General features: G+C 41.9%; 1 pseudogene; it reads left to right on the forward strand.

The window, feature by feature from the left end:
* The first annotated feature begins 4406 nt into the window (after positions 1 to 4406).
* Positions 4407 to 6009, forward strand: LOC110318903 (annotated as a pseudogene).
* Positions 6010 to 6719: the final 710 nt, after the last annotated feature.

Raw genomic sequence — 6719 nt, forward strand, 5'->3', positions numbered from 1 at the left:
CAGACATGTGGAATGTTTTCCCCCCACACTCACTAAAATCTTGTGACTTTGTACTTTGCATGTTTTCTGTTATCCAGAGAAACTATAACAATATAGATGATTGCTGTTTCTCAAGTTTATAATGAAAACAATGACAGAAAATAGTGACAAAGAAATACAACACGGAAGCTGACGATATAGAAAATTCTGAAGGCCAAAGTGTGGTGTAGGTAAGAACTAACTAAAGAATTACAGTGTTAGCAAAGCATAAAAGTGCCAAGGCAATCAGATGTGAGAAAAGTCCGCTTAGAAGCATTCAGGGTGTTTGGTTCCTAGCACCAGAAAAGTTAAGATTTTCTTTTTAAAGAAATAACCAGTCACAACAAAACCCTCAATGGTTAAGAACTACACTCAGAAAAGTTAAAAAACAGATGAAATATTAAAAGTTTATCCCTAAAGTACAATATCTTAAAATTTTTACATTAATAACTATAACAATAGGGGAGATAGAAGAAGAATTGGTCAAGGAAACTTGAGAGGAATGAGAAGAGGACAGTAAGCAGCACACTTTCAGATCTAATGCTCTACATGCAGTGCAGAAAAAGAATTATCTCAGTCCGATATTAATAAAATAGAGGAAAACTAGAGCTAATTTTTAATCTAGAATTGTACTGGATTAAACATTGGTCAATAAATTATGGTAGATTCATATAGAACCCTACAAAAGAAAAAGTGCTTTTTGATGGACATTTCCTCACTAAGGTATAAGTGTGATTTTCATACTTGTTCTATAAAATATAGACAGCTCAAAAACAAAGGGCTATATCAAAACATCCATGAATTAGCAGCAAGAGTCAGTATTACAGAATCAAAATGAACTGTCTTCAACTCTAAGGCCTGATTCCTAGAAGAGACACATGGCTTTGGCATCAGTAAACTTAACAGTCTCCTGGTCTGTGAAATGACTGCGTTAATTGTATAATATTTTACTTTCATGTTTAGACTGCACAAGCCAACCCTGAGAAGTCTTGTACACATCTTTCTCCTGAGAACTGCATTAGTGTTATGTGTCCATACCTTCTATTATATAACCTCAGACTCTCACTATAGTTCTCAGACTCTCTCTGGAACTATAAGTGAGCACCTGATCCAAAGCAGGTTATGTTTAGATAGGTGATCAACCTTTCAAAAACTATAAAAAAAATAAATAAAAATAAAAAAATAAAAATAAAAAAATAAAAAAAAAAAGGTATGTTAAGGTTACTGGCTAAACCTACTCAAGAAAATTTTAAATCCAATGAGCAAATGAGCAATAGAGTGGAGAGAGAATGTAAGTGGCAGAAAAAAAAGAGAGCAACAGTGAAAGAACAATAGAAAACAAAACAAAACAAAACAAATCCATTAGGCATTGAACGTTTGAGTTAGTAAATATCCACAAGTAAGCTAAAGGCAAAGGGATCAAGAGGAGAAGGCCATGCCTATCTACTGGAGGTGGGCTCTTGAAGTTCCTTCTCCCAAGGTTGGACATTTTGACTAAGGTCGCCCCCCTTGAGTTCTTAGAGTCTCTCACCTCCTGGGTCTCTGGTAATTTCTAGAGGAACCCACCACCTCCCCCTCCCCCATGCTGCTTTTCTCCATTCATTCTCTTGGCCCTGTGGGCTTCTCTCCTGTTTCCCATCCCATACCTGATATTGTTCCACTTTTCCCCTCCCACTCCCCTTCAGCACCCAGGTCCCTCCAAACTTCTGCCTCCCTTGATTATTTCCTTCCCTCTTCTAAGCGGAATTGAAACATTCTCACTTGGACTTTTCTACACCTATGGTCTGAGGGTTGTATCCTACCACAGTCAAATTTCTCACCCAGAACTGTACTTGTCTAAAAGCATTAATTGCAGGGACAAAAATGGAGAATAGACTAAAGGAAAGGTGGTCCAACAACTGGCCCAACTTGAGATCCATCTCTGGAGAACCAAGGCCTGACACTATTACCGATACTATGATGTGATTACAGACAAGAGCCTGGTATGGCTGCCTTATGAGAGTCCCTACCAGCAGCTGACCAAAACAGAAGCAGATACTTACACCAAACCTATTGAACTAAAGTCGAGGACCCCTACAGTTGAATTGGGGGAAGGATTGAAGAAGCTGAAGGGGAGAGTGACTCCATAGGAAGGCCAGCAGTCTCAACTTACCCAGACCCCAGGGAGCTCCCGGAGACTGATCCAGCAACCAGGACCATACATGGGCCAGTACAAGGCCCCTGGCACAAATATAGCAGAGGTCTGCCAGGTTAGGCCTCCGTGGGAGAAGATAGGCTTAATCCTAAGAGACTTGAGGCCCCAGGGAAGGGGGAGGTCTGGTGTGGGGAAACACTCTTTCAGAGGCAAGGGGGAGGAGGAATCCGGGAAAAGGACCAATGGCTGGAATGTAAATAAATAAATTAATTAATTAAATTAAATTAAATTGTAAAAAAGAGTGAATGCATCTAGAATGTCACAGAAGTGGATGGAAAAAGAAACAGAGAATTAGTTAGGATTCTCTATAGAAAGAAAACCAGCAGAGGCTATGTAGATATTTAAAAGAAAGCATGTTATAGAAATCTCTCATGTGATAAAGAAGAGTGAGAAGTCCTATGATATGTCTCCTTCACACCAGAAAATAAAGAAAGTCGATGGTATAACTTGGTCTGTGCCAGAAGGCTTAAGAACCAAGAGCTCCATAGAAGAAAATGGGCTCCCCAGATCGAGCAGACAGGGGGAATTCACTGTCTGCTCCTTTGTCCTCTGTGGACAGAACTCTACATACTGCCCACACACATGGGCAAAGGTGAAACTTCCTTACCCATCCTGAGGATTCTAGTGCCTACACCATTTAGAAGTACTTTCATAGAACATCCAGACATAAGGGTTGACCAGCTCTATGAGTATTTCTTGAGAAAAAAATCCTGTTGATATATATCAACAGGATTAACTGTCACAGTTGTGAGCACAGATTTCAAATTATTCCTGGAGCTAGAACTATGGATAGATTTATGCAAAGTGGTCTTGAAACACAAAAATACACTTATCTTCCTTCATAAAGAAAAGTTTAAAACTAGACTGAGATTTCATCTCTCACCTATCATACTGTCCAACAGTCAAAAGTTTGATATGAAATCTTTTCATTTGTGGAAAATGGAAAAAGAAAATAGAACAAGCCTTGGGTAGAAGAACTTAGCAATATACAACAAAGTAATACTTATAATTTGAACTAGTAGTACTACTTGCAGAAAAACTCAAATACGCACTGAAAAATGTTAAAAATGTATCTGTATATACAGGATATAAATGTTTGTATATGTATTTGCATGTGTATGTAGGTGATTTGAAGTTAAATAGATTATAACTTAAAATTAAATGTGTACTAAGGAGATCAACTGAACAACTGGTGCACCCACATAACTGTGTACAGGTGGTTAAAGGACAAGGGATATTTTATAAGCTGGTTGTGAAATGAATTCTAAGTTCTAATATTAACTGAAATTTTAAAAAGCCAAGACAAAGAAGAATATGCACAGTGCACTATTGCTGACCTGAGGAGGGGGCACTGAGCACACACCCGTGCACACATACACGTGGCAGGCACCTGTGCTTCTCCTTACTTGGAATATTATAAAATAACTGTGAGCATCGAGTTAGCGAATACCACACAGTCACCAAATAGCCAGCTGGTTTTCTCTTATTTAATGTAGGGAGTGTGTGCGGTTGGAGATGCCAAGATGGCGCCCTGGCTCTCTGCCCAGCCTCATGACACCTCAGCTCATCGCAGGTCCAGCGCAGGAGTACAACAGACGTACACCTCCTTGGGTGTGCAGCCTTATCTCACCCCTCGTGGCCATCGGCTGTGGCCCTATCCCAGAGCCTTCCAGGCTCGGGTGTGGCGTGTGGCACATAGCGTGTTTGAGTGTGATTGGTTGAAAGGATCGGACTTCAGCAGCCCTTATATATATGTATATATTGAGCTGAACCTGATTAAAAAGCAGAAGCTGCTTCACCCAAAACTGGTGTCCGTGTTGTTCTTGTCTCTGCTGGTCAGAGAATACGGCAACTGGTGACCCTTACGGGGAAGTTTTGAGGACTTGGCTGAGCTTCGTCTGTGAGGGTCCTGCAGATGAGCAGAGCAGCGAGAGCCTTCCAGATCTTCTGTGCCCACCACCGACGCCTCCTCTGCAGCCGTGGGGCCAGAGCCGTGGCTCGAGCGATAGAGGCCCCTGTCTTTCTCCAGGCCCCGAGCATCCTAGCAGATGGTCATCTGGCTATGCCCGCCCAGCCACGGTGCTCCACTGGTCCACGCTGCTCACCCTCTTCCATGCGCGCGCCAGCCCTGCTGGCTTCCATGTGCAGTATCGGTGGCTGGCCCTGGGCGTGAGCCCAAGCAGTAGCCAGCACCATGTCGGTGGTGGGCATAGACCCGGGCTTTCAGAGCTGATACGCGCCAGTGGCATCAAGACCATCTCGCTAATGAATATAGCGACCGACTGCTGCACACTGGCTTGTGTTTCTTTTGGTCCTAAGAATCGTTCAATTGGAGCAGCAGCTAAGAACAGGTAATTTCTAATGCCAAGAACACAGTTCAAGGGTTTAAAAGATTTCATGGGCGTGCATTCTCCGATCCATTTGTGGAAGCAGAAAAATCTAATCTTGCATATGATATTGAGCAGTTGCCCACTGGATTAACGGGCATAAAGTTTACATATATGGAAGAGGAGAGGAATTTTACCACGGAACAAGCGACAGCCATGCTTTTGTTGAAACTGAAGGAGACAGCAGAAAGTGTTCTTACGAAGCCTGTTGTAGACTGTGTTGTCTTGGTTCCTAATTTCTACACTGATGCAGAACAGTGGTCAGTGATCGATGCCACACAGATTGCTGGTCTCAATTGCTTGCGGTTAATGAATGAAACAACTGCAGTTGCTCTTGCTTATGGTATCTATAAACAAGACCTTCCTGCCTTAGAAGAAAAACCAAGAAATGTGGTTTTTGTAGATATGGGACATTCTGCCTATCAAGTTTCTGTATGTGCATTTAATAAAGGAAAACTGAAAGTTTTGGCCACAACTTTTGATACAACATTGGGAGACAGAGGCAAGAGCATCAACTGCTCAGAATTAAATCTTTGGGAATCTGACATCAGAGTGAGTGATGAATTGTCATGTAAATATGGGGGTGTCTGCAAAGAAGGTGGAGATGGTTTGAAATGTGCATGTCAGTTTCAGTGCCATACAAATTACATCCCTGTCTGTGGATCAAATGGGGACACTTACCAGAATGAGTGTTTTCTCAGGAGGTCTGCTTGCAAGCACCAGAAAGACATAACAGTGGTGGCACATGGACCTTGCTACTCTGATAATGGCTCTGGATCTGGAGAAGGAGCAGAAGAGGAAGGTTCAGGAGCAGGGGCTCACAGGAAACATTCCAAGTCTGGACCATGCAAGTACAAGGCTGAGTGTGATGAGGATTCTGAGAACATTGGGTGTATAAGCAAAAACAGATCGACATAAGGCATCATGGCCACTGCACAGACACAGACGGGCTGCAGTATCAGCTGTGAAAGATGATGAAAGGGAAGATGTTTATATCGGAAGCATATCAAAAGCCACATGCCTTGCCCCAAAAACCTCAATGGGTACTGCATCCATGGGAAATGTGAATTCATCTACTCTACTCAGAAGGCCTCTTGCAGACTCGAATCTGGTTACACTGGACAGCACCGTGAGAAGACAGAGTTTAGTATTTTCTATGTAGTGCCAAGTACGCAGAAGCTCACCCATGTTCTTATCGCAGCCATTATTGGAGCAGTACAGATCGCCATTATAGTAGCAATTGTCATGTGCATAACAAGGAAATGCCCCAAGAACAATAGAGGGAGTGGCAGAAAGCAACATGGAGGTAGTGGTCAGAGTCCAGCTGCACTTGTGGATCACGAAACAGCCAGTGTTTTGAGTTCTAGCGGCTACACCCGAAAAAGGAGCTATGGGCAAGTTACATGGTAAGAAAGAATAATCTAGCGCTAGGTGGGAAGAAGTTAAGGCTCCCGGAAGTGGGATGGAGTTAGGCTCCCAGTGTAGGGATGGAGTTGGGTTCCCGGTACAGGGATGAGGTTACAAGCTAAGGTCTGGCTCCCAGTAGAGATGGAAAAATGAAGAGCGGCATTGGTGCAGCTGTAAGCAAGTTTGAATTTAGTTACAAAATATTTTAAGTCCAAGACAAACTAAACACTAGTGTATAAGCTATTAGTGAGTTAATACATTTTTTTCTTAAAATGCTAAACTCAATGGCTGTCTTAAATTTGTGCAAAATACTGGTATTAAAGAGTGCTGAAAAATTTTTTATGTCACTTAAAAGTTAATCAGAGTATCTGAAAGAAATTGTTTTTATATACATTTGATTCATGGCCTGCCCTATAATCCTCAAGGTCAAGGAATTGTGGAAAGAGCCAATGACACATTGAAACAGACTTTAATAAAACAAAAAGGGGTAATAGGGATGCAGTATAAATCACCTAAAGATAAATTAAATATTAGTCTTTTTATTCTTAATTTTTTAAACTTGGATTTTGAAATTTGGATAAAGATGGTATATCAGCTGCGGAGCGACATTGGAAAGGTCCTGATCCAGTGTTGGTATGGTCCCGAGGAGCGGTGTGTGTGTTTCCACAGGATCAAGAAAATCCAATCTGTGTTCTGGAGAGATTGACAAGACT

This window comes from Mus pahari, chromosome 1 (assembly GCF_900095145.1).
Source record: "Mus pahari chromosome 1, PAHARI_EIJ_v1.1, whole genome shotgun sequence".
In the NCBI taxonomy this organism is placed as follows: Eukaryota; Metazoa; Chordata; class Mammalia; order Rodentia; family Muridae; genus Mus; species Mus pahari.